The sequence below is a fragment of the Papio anubis genome, chromosome 2 (genome assembly GCF_008728515.1).
Source record: "Papio anubis isolate 15944 chromosome 2, Panubis1.0, whole genome shotgun sequence".
Taxonomy (NCBI): domain Eukaryota; kingdom Metazoa; phylum Chordata; class Mammalia; order Primates; family Cercopithecidae; genus Papio; species Papio anubis.
In genome coordinates, this window is record NC_044977.1 from 159,292,144 (window position 1) to 159,315,783 (window position 23,640).

Here is a 23,640-nt window from a genome sequence, read left to right on the forward strand (position 1 = left end):
AAAAGGTTAAACAGAAGAGTGCCTTTTGTAAATGCTGAAAATCTCATGGCGGCTCATTGTTATTGCCCTGATATATAGTTTCATCTTCCTCATTTGCCTGGGACCAATATGTCTGAGCTCTCTCCTCCAGGACAGGAAAGTAACTGTCTAGTCATTCTGGGGACTCGAAAACATTGCTACCAAGTGGGCCTCCTAACTACTACTGAGCTGGCTAGGCAAAAAACTTTCTGGGTGATGGTAGCCTTGAGGTTTGGCTACGTTCACCCTCCCGTGACTCTGCATAGGATTGGCTGGAGGCTGAGGTAGATGGATAGACTGGGGAAATTCAGGGCTGATGAGGAGGAAGCACAATGGATGAAGGGTGGAGGGGGAAAAGGTGACCGGGAAGTGGGAAGAGTCTAGCTTGGGATACCTGTTCTCAACGGATCACCTTTGAGTCACTTCTTTCTCCAGCCTGCAGTGTTGCAAATAAGCCATCTGACTCATAATGTGGAAACCTGCATCCTCCACCTGCGTGATCAACAGCAATAACAGAGGCCACTGGCCCACAGGATCACTGCTGAAGCAGTTTATCTTCTCTGAGTTTTTAGTTTGAGGAAACTCTAACTATAGAACAAAACAAAAAGTCTCAAGAAGTGCTATTTATATCCCTATGGAAACACTCTCATAATCTAAAACAGTGGTTTTCAAAGCATGTTTCCTGGACCGGCAGTATTAGCATTACCTGGGAAATTGTTAGAATTGCAAATTCTCAGGCCCCATCCCTGACCTACTGCATCAGACTGTCTGGCTCTTAGCTGAGAGCATTAGCCACCTGAAGAAAATGTTTTCTCAAAAGTTCTGTAATCCTTATGCCCCTTAGCTCTAACTAGGTTACTGTTTTGGAATTTTTAGGAATTTTAGGAAAATGTTTTGAGTATGCCTCCCGCCTCTCACTTGGAGCACACAAAAGAATACCTAGAAGGAAAAAACTCAATACTTTTATCTCTTCACCCATGGCATGAGCTCTGATTAATATATATGTTTCTTTTCTTTTCTTTTCTTTTTTTTGAGATGGAGTCTTGCTCTGATGCCCAGGCTGGAGTGCAGTGGTGCCATCTTGGCTCACTGCAGCCTTCGCCTCCCGAGTTCAAGCAATTCTCCTATTTCGGCCTCCCGAGTAGCTGAGATTACAGGCATGTGCCACCACACCTGGCTAATTTTTGTAATATTTTTAGTAGAGATAGGGTTTGGCCATGTTGGCCAGGCTGGTCTCAAACTCCTGACCTCGTGATCTGCCCACCTTGCCCTCCCACAGTGCTGGGATTACAGGCGGGAGCCACCGCGCCCAGCCCCTAATTTTTTTTTTTTTTTTTTTTTAATTAGCATGGAAAATCCATAGCAAAATTTAAAGCTGCGGGTGCCATGTTAAGACTAAGGTCTTGCAAAATGTGTATCCTTACAGGATGTGCAGGTATCTTTGTAAAATTCATGGAAAGAGAAAGAGAAAACAAGGCGCACAGGCACAGGTTCCAGAGAGGCGGCGACCCCTGCTGCTCAGCCTTATGCTTTCCCAGGTGCTTCCATTACTCACCCTTAATGATGGTGGTTCTTACAGTGGCTGTCCCGGCAGGCCTGCCTCTGACTTCCTGGTGCACCATCATCTGCTGCTGCCTTCAGCCACTGCCATATTTTATTCCTCCCCCTCCATTTCTTACTTGAGTTGAATTCAGGTGAGGTTGCTAGATTTACCAAATAAAAATACCGGAAGCCCAGTTAAATTTGGATTTCAGATAAACATTGAGGAATTTTTATAGCATAAGTATGTTCCATGCAATACTAGGACATAGTTATACTAAAAATAATCTGTTATTTATCGGAAATTCAAATTTAAGTAGGTGTTTTGTGTTTTATCTGGTAAGCTTATTTAAGGAAAAGGAATTACCATTTCCAGTTGCCTGACTCAGGAGGGGCATTTTCTTTTAGAAAGGAACACATTTTGCCGTATAAATAAGGACAGGCTTATCTGCATACACCTGTGCTATCTATTAAGCTAGTCACTAGCCACCTATCGAGGACCTAAAATGGGACTAGTCTGAATTGTGTAAATACTGAGTTTTGAAGAATTTATGTGAAAGAGACTATAAGATGTTTCAATGTTTTTTTAACAAATAGGTTATATGCTGAAATGATTTTGGAGGTACTGGGTTAAAAAGTATTATCAACTCTCTTTTCCGGCTGGAACCATGGAGGGTGTCGAAGAGAAGAAGAAGGTTCCTGCTGTGCCAGAATCCCTTAAGAAAAAGTGAAGGAATTTCGCAGAGCTGAAGATCAAGCACCTGAGAAATAAGTTTGCCCAAAAGATGCTTCAAAAGGCAAGGAGGAAGCTTATCTATGAAAAAGCAAAGCACTATCACAAGGAATATAGGCAGATGTACAGAACTGAAATTCGAATGGCGAGGATGGCAAGAAAAGCTGGCAACTTCTGTGTACCTGCAGAACCCAAACCGGCGTTTGTCTTCAGGATCAGAGGTTATCAACTGGGTGAGCCCAAAGGTCTGAAAGGTGTTGCAACTTCTTCGCCTTCGTCAAATCTTCAATAGAAACTTTGTGAAGCTCAGCAGGGATTCAATAGCATGCTGAGGTTTATAGAACCATATATTGCCTGGGCATACCCAAATCAGAAGTCAGTAAATAAACTAATCTACAAATGTGGCTATAGCAAAATCAATAAGAAGCTACTTGCTCCGACAGATAATACTTTGATTGCTCTATCTCTTGGTTAATATGGCATCATCTACATAAAGGATCTGATTCATGAGATCTATACTGTTGGAAAAAATAACTTCCTGTGGACCTTCAAATTATCCTCTCAACAAGGTGGAATGAAGAAAAAGACCACCAATTTTGTAGAAGGTGGAGATGCTGACAACAGGGAAGACCAGATCCATAGGCCTATTAGAAGAATAAACGTGCCTACCACGATTATTTTTTCTAATCTTGTCCATTAATAAACAGTACCTGCTCTCAAATTGAAAAAAAAAAACACAAAACCGAAAAGTATTATTAAGATTAATGTAGTCTGTTTCTTTTTCCTCTTTGACTGTGGCTGCTAGGAAATTTAAGATGGCATAGGTAGCTTGCATTCACAGTCCACATTCCATGGCCACTGGACAGTGCTGGCCTGGAGCCGGAGCCAAGTCAGGGAGACATAATGACCATCAGGCCAGGAGCAAAGTGCCAACCTTTCCAGAAAGTGTGAGATTCTCCTCATTATAAGCTTGTGGCTTAAATGGCTGGGGGTGTACAGATTCCTTGAATGCGGTATTTATTCACATAGTTTTCATTTTCTGTCCTGACAAAAACTTGGTGATGTTTGAATGATTATAGAACAAATGGGATTGTGGTTTATGTTTCCTATTACGCATATTTGGCAGTTGAATTATGACATTAGATTGGGACATGGTGAGAGGGGGCAGGATACGGGGTAGGAGGAGGGGAGCAAGTTACAAAAGGCCCTAGTTCCAGGAAGCTGGGCTGAGTTGTTCTGTTTAACTTCTTCTTCCTTTTATTCCTATGGTTTTATGATTGCAAATTGGCAGTGGCAGGGCAGCTCTGACTATATTTGCTAGAAGCAGATGTCCACATTAATTTAGATGTTTAGGAATTGAAAATCATAGAGGGTGGCACTAGGAAATATAGAAAATGCCAATGAAAATTTTTGTCAGGCAAATTAAATCTTTGCAAGTCCCCTGACTTCTGAAAACTATTTACAGAACTGGATTCTGAAAGTGGGACATCTTTTTATAACATAAAATATCTGGGGATTTCAAGGTTTAGATCTGGGACTTTTAAGTCCTGGGTTTGATCTGCTAACCCCTCTCTCTTCCCTCCCTCCATTACTTAACCTTTTCCCCCTGAAGTTCCTGGAAAGCAAAGAAACTTTCATGAAAGCAAAGGAAATAAAAATTTAAGACCTTCTAGAGGCCAAGAGCTTGGTCAATGGTAAAATAACCCGATCTTTACCAAGCTCCATTTAAAATGTTTATTCTAACCATGTCAAATTGAAGAATCGGTTCTCAGCTGTAGGATCCACCATCTGTTGATTTCCATTTTTTCTTCCTGATCTCACCACCCACTGCCTGGGATGCCACATTGCCCTTCACAGATGCTTTGCCACCTGATTCTAAGATGTGACATCCAAGATCTCAAGCCAGAAAAGGAGTTGCTGCCACATCTTGTATGAACTAGCAATCAAGTGGCTATTTCATCCAGCCCATTAGCCCTCCACCCACCCCCTTGGTCTTTCACTTGGCATTACTTTCAGTATCTTGAGGATTATTGTAGCACCATGTAACACATGGCCTTTCAGTGAGAAGAGTGTTGATGGCATTGCCTGGCAGAAGGAAGTAGAGAGCAGAGGCTTAGGGGCTGTGTGCCAGATGGCATTTTGGGAGAAGCAGAACATCTCACTTCTTTGAAGGCTTGAGATTTCAGGTCCAAAGGAGACTGAGTGTGTAGGAGGAGTGGTAGCTACTGACCAGGAAGTTGTTGCTTGCTGCACTCCCCTCCTGATAGGGAATCCTGGATTGCCTGGAGAGGGGTCTGAGGCAATTGTATCTGGTTTGGGGTTCTACCAAGTGAAGCTGGAGATTTGTAAAAGCTTGTCATCCATTGATCATTGGTCCTTGTGCTATACCAATGTGGAGATGGAGATGTAGTGCAATTTGCTAGATTTAGGTGCCAAAACAAAAAAATCGGAAGTCTCAGGCTCATCTCAACAGATTATAATGCTAAGTGTCAAGTATTAGACTATGACTTCATTCTCCTTATTTACTGCCGAATTATAGTCATGTTATGCACCATTGTGTTTGTACTGTTTTGAGATTCAGCTATAAGGCAGTGCAGTTTATCAGGTGAGAGGAAGGACAGGTTTGGGTGTTTGATGGTGGTGAGGGATAGTCAGCAAGACAGAAAGGAACAGGACCCAAGGGCACTGCAATCTCTCATCCTGGTTGAGGCGTGAGATGGTAGAATGCCCCAACAAGCACAGCAATGATGGGAAATACAGGCAGATAGTTCCAGCTAGGGCTGGAATGATCTAAAGACTTGTTCACTCACATATCTTGTTGGACCTTAGTTGGGGCTGTTGGTCTGAATACCTACATAGAGACTGGTGATAGTGGGACATCAGCCCCAGGTGTTCAGCTTTTCCATGTGGCAGCTTGGACTTCCTCATAGCATGGTGGCTGGGATCCAAGAGCAAGGATCCCAGGAGAAGGAGGTAGAAGCTGCACGTCCTTTTCAGACCTAGCCTCAGAAGTCACACAGCATTACTTTTGTCATAGCCTGTTGGTGTAGAAGTCCCGAGCCGCTGGCCTGAATTAAATGGAGGAAACATTCAATGAGAAACACATTAAAGAAATTGAGGTCATATGTTAAAACACAATCTGTCTTATGACCACAATTGTTTACTTTCCTCCCACATGCAAAGTATATTCACTTCACCAAAGACTCTAGAAAAATCTTATTCCATTATTAAATCAGGCTCAGACTCAAGGTCCACATGCAATTGAGGCTCCTGCAGCGTGGTTCCTCAAGTCCATCTTCTTGAGTACCATCCTTCTCAGTCTTTAAACCTGTAAATTAAAGAGACTGATGATCTGTCCTACGGTGGTGGAACAGGAATAGGATAACTGCAGTAGATACTCCCATTCAGAAAGCGAGAAAATAGGAGGCACACAGCAGACACTGGTTCACAGCAATTCTGAAATCCCCAAGGCACATGTGGCTAATTCCTTTATTAGGGCTTAGTTTGCTATTATACTTACTATCTGAGAATGATCTCCCATGGCTCTAGTCTCTGCCCTCTAGGCTCTGAGTTACTCTTCCTTGTCCTTGAGAAATGGACTCAGGTAATTCTAGGAGATTTGAGAAGAGAGGAAGCTAGTACCTGGCTCACTTGTTCATAGGGAGCAGAGCTCTGGACCTTGGGTTTGGTTCTGGAGCAGGGATCTGGCAGTCCCTGGGCATAGAGACTGGTGATAATGAAACATATGGACCTGATTCCTATAGTGGGGAGTAGACAGACATTAATGTCTCAGGCCCCTTACACAAAATGAGGGACTGGGCTTAGGTATTCTTTAGCTCAGGTAGGGTAGAGGACCCAGATAAATAAGGGAGTTTCCCTGTAAGGAAAAGATTAAAGCTATTTCAGTCCATGGGAGCTTGGTCAAATTGATAAAAGATATGCATAGTTTTCTTTTTTCTCAAGCCAAATTCACTTCCTAGAAGTAAATCAGGGCCCTCTGAGAGCTGAATTGCTTTCAGCAACATTAATATAATACATTAACCTGCTGTTCCTAGGTGATATAATCAAGGAGTTTTAAATTGAGGTAGTTTTCCTTCAGAGCTGCTAGAATATTTTAATTATTTCCTTATGATATCTATTTCGCTTACTTCCAAATGGGATTGAGACAGTATACATCTAAAAAGATTACCAAAACAAAAATAAAGGATCAAAAACTATATAAATAAGTGTGCTAAGACTTAGAATTAATTTAGTAACAATGATTGAATATTAAATGTGCTCTAATCTTCATTCCAGAACATACTTTCATACAGCTGTGTCTATGTTTGGTATGTCTTTGAACATGCATAACAGTCTAAGTATTTGCTTCTGGGAATACTTACTTCCAACTTCTTTAAAGGTAAAGCAACTCATTTATTTAGAATGGAATGTTTGAAGTTGGAGGAGTCTTGAGAGATCATCAACTCCAGCTTCTTCTCTCTGCAGCTGAAGGCTGGAGGATCCAGAGGGATTCAGGGGCTTGCCCAAAGGTCAGACTGATTGATCAGAGTTGATATTGACTTCATAGCCCAATGTTCTTTCCTGTATACCATAAAGGAGCAATTCTTTTTTTTTTTTAAGGTGGAGTTTCACTCTTGTTGCCCAGGCTGGAGTGCAATGGTGCAATCTCGGCTCACTGCAACCTCTGCCTCCCGGGTTCAAGCAATTCTCTTGCCCTAGTCTCCCAAGTAGCTGGGACTACAGGCATGCACCACCATGCCCAGCTAATTTTGTATTTTTACTAGAGATTGGGTTTCTCCATGTTGGCCAGGCTAGTCTTGAACTCCCGACCTCAGGTGATCCACCCACTTCGGCCTCCCAAAGTGCTGATATTACAGGTGTGAGCCACCGCACCCAGCCCATAAAGGAGCAATTCTTAGAGCTGACGTTTTCAGAGTCACTGCTAATTAATAATTTAATGAGAAAGGAAAAAACTATATATTTGCAATAAAAAATTATGATTTGATACACACAGATCTGATTTTAGATATGAAGTGGCTCTAAACACACACGAACCAGCAGGCTCATGGCTGGACAGTGGTGAATACAGGAGGACAGAAGGAGTAGAATAGAGACAGGGTTAAGGGTGAAATTGTGAGGAGAGACCCCTGAGGGAGGCCGGAAGTTGTCCTCCTGGTCCCTGCACACAGTGAGGCTCCAGAGAAGGTGAGAAGTCAAGTCTGGATGCCACTACTCTCCTCTTCAGCCATTTAATGAAATGAAAGCCATTACAAGTAAGATTTGGTCAAATCAAAGAATTTCAGTCTTGCATGTTATTTTTTGACTTACTTCCAAGGAATTATAATTCAATCAGAGAAGAAGAACCATATAAATGATATAACAGATTTATTATAGGGATGAGATCTCACACAATTGTGGGAACTTGGTGAGAGTATAGGTAAGTCTGTTGCTCCTGTGTCTAGTGCTGGGCTTGAAGTCAGCAAGGCCAGAAGTCTGGAAAGGAAGATCAATATGAAGTCGGGGAGAGAAAGGATGAATTGGAACCCACATCAGTCTCTCAATGCTTCCAAACCTCCAACTCCAACAATGTTGGGATTTGCAGAATGGCTGTCTCATTTCGCCCCAAAGCTGCTCACAAACTTGGCCCAGGATTCAGAGAAGCTAAAGAGGAGATCCAGTAGGAAGTGGAGGAACTATGGGCCTGCAGCTGCCCTGATGGACAAAGTGAGCCACAAGATCAGTGATTACGGGCAGACTGCAACAGCACCTGCTTCTACACCTCTATCTCATTGTAAACATGCTGCTGCCTCACTTCCACCTTCAGATCTGCACATTTTCTTGTGGGCAACTCTGATAGACAACCATGCAGAGAAGGGAATTCCGGGAGATGTATTTCCAGCTTAGCTAAGTTGATTTCATACAATCCACTACGTCCATGAATTTAATTATTCTCCTTATTCTCCAAATAATCTTATATTCAGTGCACTAGCCAAAGGGTTGGTAAGCTTGCTATTTTTTTTTTTTTTAATTCTTAGGAAAGCTTAGAGAGGGAGAGTATATCAGAAAAAAAAAAGACATTTCATTAAACAAATTAGCAGAAGCATTCATGGAGGGACACACTGATCTCACTGATATGGTGGTCACACAGTAACTTTTAAGGAACAAACCTTTCTCATAAAACAAGGCACATCTCTACCTGAAATTGTAACCACTGGACTAGAACAAAGTAATCTGAGCAGCTTGAATGCACCTTGTAAAACGGTTTTTGTTTCATTTAGAAAATAACTTGAACCCTGGGAAAATCTGGGTCAACTTGAAAGAGAGAAAGAAAGAGGAAGGGGAAGAGAGAAGAGAGAGAGAATTAGTTTGAGAGTGAATTTTAGAGTAAAACGTAACACATTTTATGACCTCCAGGCTATAATAGAGCAGACAGTCTCCCCTGAAGGCTTTTGAGAGGTAAACTGCAAAGCATTGACTAAATATATCATTTGGCCAACTTTTCTGTGACAATTTAGTTTGGTGCCCTTTGACTGGGACATTCTTTTTTCTTTTTTTTCCTTTAAAAAAAATAAAATAAAACTAACATGTACCTCTTACCTGGCTGAAGGCGTAACAAAAACTTGAAAGACTTCCCTAGACCACAGTGCCAACGGAGTGGGAAATCTGGGCACAAGGCCTAAATCCAGATGCTACTTCTCCAAGACCAGAAAATAGACTAATATTATTAGCTGTTAATATTATTAGGTATTAAGTGAATAATGAAAAGGGCTAAAGGACACCATGACTATCAGGGAAATAAAGAATGCCAGGTGGTGGGATGCCCTGTTGCGGGCAGAGAGAGGTGTTTGAGTTTGCGATTGAGTTGAAGGAAGAGTTTGTCTTGGTCTGTGGATCAGGCACCATCTGTTCACTAAGTTAGAGGTTGCAGAGTAGCTTATCCTCAAGTGAGATAACATGTGCCTGTGCTTGCTATTACTTTCTTGAGATGGTTTACTTCATTACACAAATTCTTTCTAATATTAGACCATAGGTTTTTTTTATTGTGGTAAAACATTATATAGCATTAAATTTACCATATTAGGCATTTTAAGTGTATAGTTCAAGAGCATTAAGTACATTCACATCATTGTGCAACACAGTTCTAGAACCTTTTATCTTGCAAAATTGAAACTCTATACCAACTAAACACTAATTTTTGCCTCCCCAACCACCTAGCCCTTTGGCAACCACATTTCTACTTTCTGTTTCTATGGTTTTTACTGCTTAAGATACTTCATAGGTTAGACTCCTACAATATTTATCCTTCTGCAACTGGCTTATTTCACTCGGCATAACTTGAGGTTCATCCATGATGAGGCATGGGACAGAATTTCCTTATTTTTAAAGGCTGAGTAATATTCCACATTTTCTTTATTCATTAATGTGTTGATGAACATTTGGGTGACTTTCACCTCTTGGCTCTGTGAATAATGCTGCAATGAACATAGATCTGCAACTATCTTTTGAGATCCTGCTTTGAATTCTTTTGGATAATACCTAGAAGTAGAATTGTTGGATCATATGGTAATTTTATTTCTAATTTTTTGAGAAACCTCCATGTTATCTTCCATAATAATTACACATTCTCACCAACAATACACAAGAGTTTCAATTTCTCCACATCCTCAACAACGCTTGTTATTTTGTTCTTTTGATAGTGGTTATCGTAACAGGTGTGAGGCGATGTCTCATTGTGGTTTTGATTTGCATTTACTTATAATTAGGGATGTTGAGCGTCTTTTCATAGGACATAGACATTTATAAGAACAAATATTTTGTGCAAACTAATATGGGGAAAAATTAAGGTAGTAAGGTTGAGGGTGAATCTTGTGTCCGTGGTAAGAACATATTTTCTTCTTAATGTAGGATTGTATTTGAAACCTCTCACACAGTTTAATCATTTTGTTCTGCCATTATTTGGCCATCCTTGTACTTTCTGACTTGGTCCTCCATGAGAAAGTAACGTTTGAATTTGTGAGCCATTAATTGTCAGGATTAGAAAAAATTTAGTAGATCTTCTAATTGCAACATCTGCATTTTACAGTTGAGTAAACTTTGGATTAAAAAGTGAAAAAATTCAATTGAGGAGCAATATCTTGATATAAGGGGAAAACCCTTCTGATTACTGAAAATTTTAATTTTTTCCTGGCTTCATTCAGGTATAATTGGCTAATAAAATTGTGTATATTTAAGATATACAATGTTATAATTTTATATACATATACATTGTGCAATGATTATTACAATCAAGTTAGTTAACACTTCCATTACCTTACATAGTTACCATTTTTAAAAATTGTGAGAACCTTTAAGATTTACTTGCTAGGCAAATTTCAAGTATATAATACAGCATTTATTATTACCTATAGACACAATGTTGTACATTAGATCCAAAGAACTTATTCATGCTATAACGGAAAGTTTTTAACCATTTGACCAATATCACCCTATTTCTCCCACCGCTAAGCACCCAGCAACCACCATCCTACTCCACATCTATAAGTTCGACTGTTTTTTAGATTCCTCACATAAGTGAGATCATATAGTATTTCTCTTTCTCTGTCCAACTTTTTCACTTAGCATGATGCTCTCAAGTTGCATCCATGTTATCACAAATGGCAAGATTTCCTTCTTTTTAATAGCTGAATAATATTCCATTGTGCTTATGTGTGTGTATATAAATGTGTGTATATATAAGTATATACATATATTTATATATAAGTATATATGTGTATATATAAGTACATACATATATATTTATATATAAGTATATATGTGTGTATATATAAGTATATACATATATATTTATAAGTATATATGTGTATATATAAGTATATACATATATATTTATATAAATTAATGCATATAAAAGTATATACATATATGTTATATATAAGTATATGTATTATGTAAATCATATATTTATATATAAGTATATATGTGTATATATAAGTATATAAGTATATATGTATATGTGTATATATATGTATGTGTATATATATTTTTTATATATACACACACACATTCTTTATCCATTCATCTGTTGCTGAACACTTAGGTTGTTTCCATATCTTTGCTATTGTGAATAATGCTTCAATAAAAATGAGGGTGCAGATATCTCTTTGAGATACTGATTTCATTTCCTGTGGATATGAAACCTGAGGTTTTCTTCATGTCCTCGCTAACACTTGTTATTTCTTGTCTTTTTGCTAATAGTCACCCTAACAGGTGTGAAGTGATATTTCATTTGATTTGCATTTCTGTGATGATTGATGATGTTGAGAACTTTTTTTATGTAATTGATGACTGTTTGTATGCCATCTTTGAGAAAATGTCTATTTATGTTCTTTGCCCACTTTTTAATTGAACTATTTGTTTTTTTTTCCTATTGAATTGTATGAGTTCTTACATATTTTGGATATTAACCCCTTGTCAGATACGTGGTTTGGAAATATTTTATCCCATTCTGTAAGTTGCCTTTTCATTTTTTAATTGTCTCTTTTGCTGTGCAGAAGCTTTGAAAAACTTAAATTCTAGTTTCCATTATTAAATAGGTTTATGGAATCTAGAAATATTAGGTGGTTTCAGTTTCTAAAACTCTGTGGTTGAACATATTTTGAATAATTGCCACAATTTTTCTGAGATCTCTGCAAGATGTTTTGTTTTGTAATCCCCTCCTTTTTTGTGGCTCTGATGAAAATCTTTGAGTGCTAAGCTTTGGAATCGGACCAGATTGTTTGACTTATATACCTTATAATGAAAACAAACATTAACTTTTACTTTTGCTTATGTTTTGAGAGCACTGAGAGCAAATTCATATATGTGGCCTCACGATGGCAGAGGGTTAGGAATATAAGAGCAGATCAGTTCAGCTCCTGTCTTGTGGCAGGTGCTGTTTTGGGCCTCATGGGGTTTATACCATCTCAACAAATATGGACAGGATCCTCAAAACTAGTGCAGACCTGACTATTCTTCCCAAGTATTCTGTGTGTATTAGTCAGGGTTCTCTAGAGAAAAAGAACCAAATACATACGTGTGTGCGCATACACACACACAAATATATATATACACACACACATACATATATACACACATGTATATGTATATAGGTATATGCTTGCACACACACATACACATGTATACATATAGAAAGACATTTATTACGAGGAATTAGCTCATATGATTGTAGAGGCTGAGAAAGCCCAAGATCTCTAGTTAGCAAGCTGGAGACCCAGGATTGCTGATGGTAGTTTCAGGCTGAAAGTCAGCAGGTTGGAGACCCAAGAAGAGCTGATGTTTCATTCTGAGTCCAGAGGCTGGAAAAGACTGATGTCCCAGCTCAAAGCAGTCAGGCCAGAGGAGTCCCCTCTCACTCAGCATTTTTGCTGTATTTGGATTTCAACTTGATTGGAGGAAACCCACCTACATTAGGGAGGGCAATCTGGCTTACTCAGTCTGCTCATTCAAATGTTAATCTCATCCAGAAACACCTTCACAGATACCCAGAATAACGTTTAACCAAATATCTGAACACCCAGTGGCCCAGTCAGGTTAAAATATTAAATTAATAAGTAACTATGGTTACCACTGAGGGTTTCCAGGATGACTCTGGGGACATATGGACAAGTTGGCTAGCTGTGTGACCTTGGGCAAGTTACTTAACTTCACAGTGCCTCAGTTTTCTCATTTGTAAGGTAAAGATGATAATATTTCCTCCCTCATTGGATTGTCTTGAGGATTAAATGAATTAGTATTAGTAAAGTGTTGAGAAGCATACATGGCAAGTTGTAAATGGAACATGTTAAATATAATTTTAACATACTTTAATAGTTTTATCTATTTATTTTGATGTACAGTAAAAAGAAATACAACTAGCATGATTTCAAGGATATTTTTGGTCAGGATGAGGCTAAGTAAAAAAGCAGTAAGTTGATCGCAAGACACATATTAAGTAAATACTACTATAGGAGGTATATGGAAATGATAGAAACTGTGACAATGGAAAAAACAAGTGATAATGTTTAGAAAATACCCAATTTTCTGAGGAATTTCCTGGAACTGAAAGCTTTCCTCAGATGTAGAACATTTAGTACTAAAACTGGGTAAGTCCCCAGTAAACCAGGCTGGTTGGTCAACCTGTATACAACTACAGCCTGATATTTATCCCACAAGCATTTTTATGAACACTTGTATTGTTTCAGGCAGTGGGAGCTTCCAAAGGACCCCCACCTCTAATGGGCTCTAAGTAGAGTGGACTCCAGTCCACATCCTGCCACTGACATGCTTGTGATTTTAAGTAAGGCTCTTTGGCTTCTCTCAACCTGTGTTTCTTAGTGTACAAAAAGAAGTGGATGAAATAATGATCTCTAAAACCCTTCCAGCACTGGAGTTCTTTGATATGAAGCACACAGTACGTCTGCTACTGTTAAAATCTCAACTCCCACTGATGGTCAGCATGAGGAAAGAACAACGAGCAAAACATGCATTGTGATTCTTTTCTTAGCATTCAGTTCCAGCCTAAGGCAGGGGAGCCTCTTCTATGCTCCCAACCAACCAAAACTCTGACACAAAATGATCATCCCAAATGTAGGATCTGTTGGAAATGCCTGAATAATGTAAGTGGCCTAGGAAATTGGCAGAAGAAAACTCAAACATGTAAGATTTACATAAGAAGCACCTGCACAATTTATTAGGGTGAGAGGAGATGTTTATGAGGTCAGGAAATACAGGTTGCTATAATTGTGCTTGTGTTTACAAGTTGAAAATAAATCTTTGGTGGTAGGACCAGGATAAATTATTTACTTGGTTGATTAAGAGACTCTCATCTCGAGTCTTGTTTCTCTTCATCAAATAACCTTTCAAAGTCGACAATGTTCCACATTTCAGGCAAGTTATGTTACACAAGAGTGTAACTCACTGACCATCTGTTTTTGTGTGACTAAAATCATCTTACAGTTGTGGCTTGGAAAAGCTATCTCACACAAATCGTTATTTATACATATTTTTTTCCAGAGTCAATTTAATGCAACAAATATCTGGAGTGCCAGTTATGAGCTCAATTCTGTGAAGTCATGAAGAGGAATAAGAATCTCAGTTGCTAGGAGCCTTGGCTAAGAGAAACTCGACAGGAATTCAGTCATCCACATTATAGTGATGTTGCCATTTGTGGAGAATCCGATTATTTTTACTTGGAACTGAGGTTTGCCTTCTGTGAGATATGGTGGATAGGAATAAGGCTCTGGGTACTGGCCAGTCTAAGAAGAGTTTCTTGGCTCCTGAGAACTAAGTTCTCAGGAGTCCTGTCTTTTTTCATAATAAACCTCTTCTAAAGCTTGTAATGCCCAGACTTCCTTCAGACACATTCTAATTATAGCTCCCCTGAGTCACTGGAGGTTTTTAGAATCAGAATGTTGAGAGACAGAGAGAGAGAGATAGACTATAAAAGCAAGCTTACCAGTGTGGGGGTATAGCTCAGGGGTAGAGCATTTGACTGCAGATCAAGAGGTCCCTGGTTCAAATCCAGGTGCCCCCTGTGCATTTGTGTTTTTGTTTCAGAAGAACATGGATTGACTTTGATTTCTTATCTTCTATGGCTCATGGCTGATTGAATAATAACTAATGTCCCTTGCTTGCATTCTTAGTACATGCTTGCATTCTAGGCCCTTTACATTGGCTCTCCTCTATTTCTGACCACAGTTTTACAGGATAGATGCTTGTTTGTATTTCCATTTTACATGAGGAGGCTGAGAGTTGGAGATACTTAGTAATTCACTCAAGGTCAAAAAGCTATAAAGGGCAGATTCAGGATTTGAACCCAGAGCACACACTCTCCCTGACTTAAGTATACTACACATACTGCTCTCCTAATGTTAAAATCTTCGTGACAAAATCCTACCAGGCAATGTTCCCACAGTCCTGTAATTACCCATAGAGTTTCAGAACCTGCTGGCTACAAGGAAAATCAAGGACTGAGTGACTGTGCCCACACTTTGCATTGCCCTGGGGAAAGCGAAGGAATAGAGTTTTATCCACAGAACATTTTAGGGGAGGTGAACAAGAACTGGTCTGAAGTATAAGGAACTGCACTTTTTCCTCTTTAAATCTTAAGGAGTTCTATTACCTTCCATCCCCTGTTCATTTCCTACAGCCAAGTACCCCCACATTGGGTAGCTTCACTCAGGACCCAGGCATGGAGCCAGAAGTCAGGTGTAACTCCCACCCACAATACAGGCAATGCTCTGTTTTTAGATCAGTCTGCACAACATACACTGGGCACCTACTGTGTACCAGAACCATGCAAAGTGTGAACCCAGAGGTGAATAAGACATTAGCCCCTGCCCTCATTCAGGGTGTAGGCATATAGAATAAGAAAATAGAGTGTATGAGCTGTACCTAGCTGTGATAGGTGCAGTAACACAGAAGAGGCAGTGATTACATCTGTCCAGAGGAGGGGAGGTGAAGGTAAGCATCTGGAGGAGCTGACGGATGGAGGGTGGAATGGAGGTGGAGTTGTGGGGAAGGGTGGTTGCAATTCCAGGCAGAGGAAACAGCGCAGCAGAGCTGGAGCCAGGTAGATGCAGATGGAGGCAGCTGGAGCACAAAATGTGACATGGGGAGTGTCAAAAGATAACACTGAAGCAGGCGAGGCAGGTAAAAATCAGAAGAGAAGAACTGCATGCTGTGCTAAGAGACTTGAAGTTTATTGTGAAGGCGTTTAAAGGGCAGTGATCTAGATGGACTTAGTTTTCCAACAGGCTGCTCTGGAAGCAGTGCAGAGTGGATGTGGGGGTGGAGGCCGGGAGGATATTTAGGAGGTGGTGGCATTGACAGTGCAGGGGTGGAGATGGATTTGAGCAACGTCAAAGATAAAATCAATAGCACCTAGTGATTCCCTGGAATTGGGGAGGAGAGGGTGGGAGGAGCCTAGAGTTGCCTTAAGTGTTTTGGTCTAGATGACTGAGTACAGGGTGGTGGCATCTCCGACCAAGACAGGAAGGAGACTGCTCAGCTGGTTAAGCAGGTGGGCTCTTCACACAGTCTGAGCCTATGCTGGAATCCTGGCCCCACCACCTGCTAGCTGTGTGACCTAGGGCTAGATATTCCAATCAATCTGTGCCTCAGTTTCCATCCTGTATACTACTACTAATGTGGATTTTATGGGATTTTTGTAACAATTACATGGGAGGTTGTCAGTAGAACTTTTAGTACCATGCCTGGCATATTGAAAATGCCCAACATATGTGAGCTATTATTATTACAACAAAGCAAAATAGATGGAGAGGCAGGTTTGGACAAGAAGATGATAAGCTTAGGTTTGGGTATACTGGGTTTGAAATCTGAGGCTCCGGTTGGGCATCAGATTGGGCAGGTGCTGGGAGTGGGTGTCTGGGGCCCTCAGACAGCTTGTGAGCTGGAGCTCTGGCTGCTGTTTGTTCTCTGGCTCCATGGCAGCTGACAGACCTCATCAGGGAAAATTTGTTGCACTGACGAAAATTTCCTTGACCTTTTGCTCAATCTTGGAGATGCACGAGATTGAGTTCTCAGATTGGAACGCAAAGGAATAGGAATCAGAGGTGTTCAAAATTGAATTTTGGGCTTTGGAACATCCAGGGTACTTTGTTTTTCTCTTTGGTGTTTTTTGTTGTTGTTGTTTGTTTGTTTGTTTTTGTTTCTTGTTTGTTTTTTTTTTACTCTGGAGTGAGATAGTTGGTCCTGGATGAGGTCCTTATTGAAAATTTGACGAAAATATGCACAATATACAATATGTGCAAATACATAATTTTGCCTATAATTTCAGAATTGAACATGAACATCTGAAGTCCATTTGTGGACACCCAGTTTAGATCCCTTCCATGTCCAATACTTGTTGGTAGCCCCTAATGCTCAAAACATTCATTGATGTATCCAGAGACCTATGGGCAACTGGTGGTGTATTTTTTAAAGCTGGAATAATAGACTGAGAATATAGCATTGAACTTCAGGTGTTGGGAAGAGAATGAGTATCCATGCTCTGGGAAAAACAAGAGATGGTACAGCTAGGAGGAGATTGGGGATGAGTTTAAATTCAAAAGGAATCTTAGACACCAGAAGTATTTATGAGGTGTTTTGCAGGTCATAAAGATGGAATGAATGTTTATTTGAAGCCTATTGGTGTCAAGGGGGTGTAGCTCAGTGGTAGAGCATTTGACTGCAGATCAAGAGGTCCCTGGTTCAAATCCAGGTACCCCCTATGGCATACTTTTGCTCCTCTTGGCAGCTTCATTAAAAGTCCTGGACTAGGGTAAGGCAAGCAAGGTGCGTAAGGCTCAAAATTTAAGCAGATGCTTACTCTCAGGTTCATGCAAGTGCCTTGGCTCATTAGTTCTCTTACAGCAGAGCTACCATCTCACATAAACTCACCCTGCCTCTAATACGCACACACAAACCCAGTCATAAACCATGACACATACACACACACATGTGCTTTCTTACATGTGTTTTTATCTCTTTTTTCCTGTATATTTAATCTTATTAACCAGGTACTTTTTCTCTCCCTTTCTTCAAGTTTTTTATTTATTTTAGGTTTCATGGAAGAGTTTATAAATTCTGTAAATTTTAGATTTACAGAAGAATTGTTAAGATAGCAATAGAGAGGTTTTGTATACCCTTTACCTACCTTGCAACGTGTTAACATGTTACATAATCATGGTATATTTATCAAAACTATGAAATGAAATGTTTGAGGTGATGGATATGCTAATTACCCCAATATGATCATTATACACTGGATACATTTATGAAGATATCACACTGTATCACAATTATTGTATGTCCATTAAAGGTAATAATAAAATAAAAAAAGAACCTATGAAATAAATACTGGTCCAACACTATTTTTTACTTTTTGTCAGTATAGACTAGATGTATATATTTATGGGTTACATGAGATATTTTGATACAGGCATGCAATGGTGCAACACTGTTAACCAAATGACAGACTATTCAGATTTCTCCAGTTTATTTTTTCTGCTACTTTTTTTTTTTTTTTTCCCGCTCCAGGATTCAATCCAGGATACCATGTTGCATTTAGTTGCTATCGTTGTAACGTCTCAGTTAGACTGTGACAGTTTCTCAGTCTTTTCTTGTTTTTGTCACTTTTCTTTTAACCTTGACATTTACAAAAAATCCTGGTTAAATATTTTGCAGAATGTCCTTACTTTGGATTTGTCATGATTAGACTGGGGTTGTGAATTTTTAGAAAACCTATCACAAGGATAATGTGCCATTTTTTTCATATCACATCAGGGGTGGAAGATAAGGCCGCAACGATTTAAGGTTCTGCTATGCTGGTAAAACTTTTAGGGCCGGGTGTGGTGGCTCACGCCTGTAATCCCAGCACTCTGGGAGGCCTAGGTGGACAGATCATCTGAGGTCAGGAGTTCGAGACCAGCCTGGCCCACATGGTGAAACCCCACCTGTACTAAAAGTACAAAAATTAGCCGGGCGTGGTGGCTGGCCCCTGTTATTACAGCTACTCAGGAGGCTGAGGCAAGAGAATTGCTTGAACCAGGGAGGTGGAGGTTGCAGTGAGCTGAGATCGTGCCACTGCATTCCAGCCTGGGAGACAAGAGCAAGACTCTGTCTCAAACAAAACAAAACAACAAAAAAACAAACAAAACTTTTAGGAGTCCAGCATCTGGGGCACATCAGCATATGCCTTCTAAAGTGAAAGATGTAGCTATGCCTTACACTGCTCACCACACAGAACAAGGCCCATTGCTTGGTGGGCCACTTTGGATTTGGGTGGCAATGTGTTTTGATGTGCTTCTCTGTTATATTTACCAAATAACAATAACCCATAAGACTGTCAGGTTCCAATGGATCTTGGACCAAGAAAAGGGTCTGCAGTAAGAGTAGACTACAGTGAAATCTGGTCTTCTATTTGAGTGTTATGACTTAGTATTGAAAGTGTATGTGTTTACACGTACGCTTATTATAGCACTATTCACAATAGCAAAGATATGGAATCAACCCAAATGCCCATCAGTGATAGACTGGATAAAGAAAATGTGGTACATATACACTGTGGAATACTATGTAGCCGGAAAAAGGAATGAGATCATGTCCTTTGCAGGGAATGGAGGGAGCTGGAAGCTGTTATCCTCTGCAAACTAACACAAGAACAGAAAACCAAACACTACATGTTCTCATTTATAAGTGGGAGCTGAACAATGAGAACACACGGATGCAGGGAAGGGAACAACACACACTGGGGCCTGTCAGGGCGAGGGGGAGGAAGAGCATCAGGATAAATAGCTAATGCATACGGGGTTTAATACCCAGGTGATGGGTTGATAGGTGTAGCAAACAACCATGGCACACATTTACCTATGTAACAAACCTGCATGTCCTGCACAGGTATCCCAGAACTTAAAATAAAATAAAATTAAGGGCTGGGCACAGTGGCTTACGCCTGTAATCCCAGCACTTTGGGAGGCCAGGGCGGGCCAATCGTTTGAGCTTAGGAGTTTGAGACCAGCCTGGCCAACATGGCGAGGCAGAAGTTGCAGTGAGCTGAGATCACGCCACTGCATTCCAGCCTGGGCGACAGAGTAAGATTCTGTCTCAAAACAAAAAAACAAAACAACAACAACAACAAAAAATTAAGTTAAAAAATAAAAAAGAAAGTGTATGTGTCTAGAAGCTGAGAGTAGTTTGGTGGGGTAGGTTGTGGAGATGTTGGTCAAAGGATACAAAATTTCACCTAGACTGGAGGAAAAATTCAAGAGGTCTATTGTACAACATCGTGGTTATAGTTAATAAAAATGTATCTATACTTGAAAATTGCTGAGGATATGACTGAGGTGAGTCTCAATCAATTTAGAGGTTTATTTCGCCAAGGTTGAGGATGTGCCTGGGCAAAAGGAACACAAAATCACAGCGACATCTGTGATCTGTGCCGTTTTCAAAGAGGGTTTAGGGACTTCAATATTTAAAGGGGAGAGAGCAGGCAGTAGGGGAAGCAGGACAGAAAAAGGGAAGCAGAGTTGATAAGAGGCAAGTGGTTGCACTCCTCTGAGGCTTTGAGCAGCGTTCACTGAATTCACATTTTACATGTGAAAAGAGGGGATAGAGAAATAGTCAACTATTCATTCGTCGCTTGCTCCATGAATATGAATTTTTACACAAGATGAAGTAAAGATAGAGTACAGGAAGCAGCCAAATATACATTTGTCTCAGGTGAGCGGAGGGATGACTTCTAGTCCTATCTTTGTCCTGTACCTGTGAAAATACAGGACAATGTTGATTTACATTGTCAGGGTGAAATTCCCTAGAACTCTGTTTTAAGGTAAAGATCTTGGGAACCACAAGGAATTTCCTTCTGCGTAAATTGTAAAGGAGGCTTCCTAGGGTGGCATGTGAACTTCTGTCTTTGGAGCTACCTATTGAGAAACAAAATGGGAGACAGTTTTGCATGACTCAGTTCCCAAGCTTAACTTTTCCCTTTGACATAGTAAGTTGGGTCCCTGAGATTTTATTTTTCTTTTACAAGATATACAGTCATGCATCACTTAACAGCAAGGTTAGGTTCTAAGAAATGTGTCCTTAGGTGACTTATTCATTGTGCAAACATCGTAGCAATGTACTTACACAAACCTATGGGATAGCCTATTGCTCCTAGGTTACAAGCCTGTACAGCATGTTACTGTACTGAACGCTGTAGGCAATTATAACACAATGGTAAGTATTCGTGTATCTAAGCATATCGAAAAGATAGAAAAGACAGAGTAAAAATGCCATATAAAAGATTAAAATGCAACTGTTGTATAGGGCACTTACCATGAATGGAGCTTGCAGGACTGGAAGTTGTTCTGGGTTAAGTCACTGAGTGAGTGGTAAGTGAATATGAAGGCCCACACCATCACTGTACATTACTGTAGACTTTATAAATACTATATACTTAGGCTACAGTAAACTTATTTTATTTATTTATTTATTTTTGAGACAGAGTCTCATTCTGTCACCCAGCTGGAGTGCAGTGGGGCAATCTCGGCTCACTGCAAGCTCCGCCTCCCAGGTTCATGTCATTCTCCTGCTTTGGCCTCCCAAGTAGCTGGAACTACAGGCGCTCACCACCACGCCTGGCTAATTTTTTGTATTTTTAGTGGAGACGGGGTTTCACCTGTTAGTCAGGATGGTCTTGATCTCCTGACCTTGTGATCCGCCCGCCTTGGCCTCCCAAAGTGCTGGGATAACAGGCGTAAGCCACCGCACCCGGCCTGTAAACTTATTTTTAACAATTTATTTTTTTCAATAATAAATTAACTTTAGCTACTGTAACTTTTTTACCTTGTAAACTTAAAAAAAAATTTAAAAACTTTTTGGCTCTTTTGTAATAGTACTTAGCTTAAAACACAAATACATTGTACAGATGTAGAAAAATATTTTCTTTCTTTATATCCTTATCCTATAAGCTTTAAAAAAATTTTACGATTTTACAATTTTTATTTTTTTATTTTAAAGAAATAGAGACTGAGTCTCACTATGTTGCCCAGGCTGGTCTTGAACTGGGCTCAAGGGATCCTTCTGCATTGGCCTCACAAAGTGCTGGGATTACAGGTGTTAGCCACAGCACAGAGACCATTTGTTTTTTTACATTTTAAGCTTTTTGGTTACTAAGGTACAAATACACACATTAGCCTAGGCCTACACAGGGTCAGGATTGTCAGTATCACTGTCTTCTACCTCTACATCTTGTCCCACCGGAAAGTCTTCAGGGGCAGTAACATGCATGGAGCTGTCATCTCCTGTGGCAACAATGCCTTCTTCTGGAATTCCTCCTGAAGGACCTGCCTGAGGCTGTTTTACAGTTAACTTTTTTTTTTTTTAATAAGTAGGAGTACACTCTAAAGTAACAACAAAAAGCATAATATAGTTAATACCTACACCAGTAACATAGTGCTTTGTCATTATCAAGTATTATAGACTGTATGTAATTGTATGTGCTATACTTTTATATAAGTGGCAGCAAAGTAGGTTTGTTTATCCCAGTGTCCCCACACATGTATAAGTAATACATTGTCCTACAGTGGTATGACAGCTATGACTTCACTAGGCAATAGGAATTTTTCATTCCATTATAATCGTATGGGACCACTGACATACATGCAATCTGTTGTTGATGGAAACTTTGTTATGTGGCATGTGACTGTATAAACAAATATATTTCAAATTATTTAGAAACTACAGTAATTTATTATGAAACAAGAGTTAGGTTTCTCACATTTAAAAAGCAACTTATTTTTGTTTTTCTAAACAATTTTTGAAAGATTCAACCTTGAATTGAAGAAGACCACCTTGTCTATGCCTATCAAGTAAAACACAGAATCATTTTTTAACCATGTTTTTACTTTGAAAAAAAGTGTTTACTGCTCTGTCTTCGTTTCTAAAACTGTCCATGTGAATTTGTGATCTTTTCCCACTATAAAATCAAAATACCTTTATTGTATAAAACTTTAAACATACATCAAAGGATATAGGTAGAAAGAAATACAATTTGGCTGGATCTTAATCACTGTTTTTATTTTAACTGTTGTCATTTTTATTTGTAATTGTGTTCAGGCACGTGAATGCGAATGGGTTTTTTTGTGTGTAAATATTTAACAAAAATTGGAATACACATGCATCAGGCTTATCTTAAGCAGCATGTCAAATCTTTTTGGCCTTGACTATTTCTAAGGCCTTTGGTCACCAATTCTTCCCTGGCTGCCAGTAGGTAACCAGATGTGTGGGCTCTACAAACTGCACACAGACAAAAATCCTACTGTCCTTTACCTCTTGCCCACACTGGATGTCACTCACCTCCCACTCTTGGCTTCCCTCTTGCATTTGAGGTGTGTGAAGCCATGAGACCCACTTGGCGTCCCACATGCAGAATCTGGAAAGGTTGAGGAGTTAATGCACCACGAGGAAAACCTTTCACCAATGAGATACAAATATTGAGAGGTAAATTCTTCTCCTTGGGACAGACTGTCCCAGGATGCAGTACTTCGTACACTCTCTTGAGAGAGAGCTTTACGAGATTAGGAAATCAGTTGCACTTGTTATCACGTGATGGCCAGCTTGGAAATACAACCTTGAGCTAACTTAACCCTGTTGTTCGGCTGCACCTTCTTTTACCTAACTCCTGCTCCCAGGGATTTCACTCTCTGAAAAATATAGCACATAAGCTTCAGCTTCAAGCTCTAGATTCTGGGGTACTCAGGTGTAGCAGACACTGTGGATGCTCTGCCAATTTTCCCCTTAGCATTTACCACAATAGTTCACGCTGG

At 39.9% G+C, this 23,640-nt stretch overlaps 2 non-coding genes across 2 annotated transcripts; both read left to right on the top strand.

The window, feature by feature from the left end:
- The first annotated feature begins 14,789 nt into the window (after positions 1-14,789).
- Positions 14,790-14,861, top strand: TRNAC-GCA. The gene has a single exon. It is a non-coding gene; the product is annotated as a tRNA-Cys (tRNA).
- Positions 14,862-17,486: 2,625 nt separating this feature from the next.
- TRNAC-GCA lies at positions 17,487-17,558 on the top strand. Its single transcript has one exon. It is a non-coding gene; the product is annotated as a tRNA-Cys (tRNA).
- Positions 17,559-23,640: the final 6,082 nt, after the last annotated feature.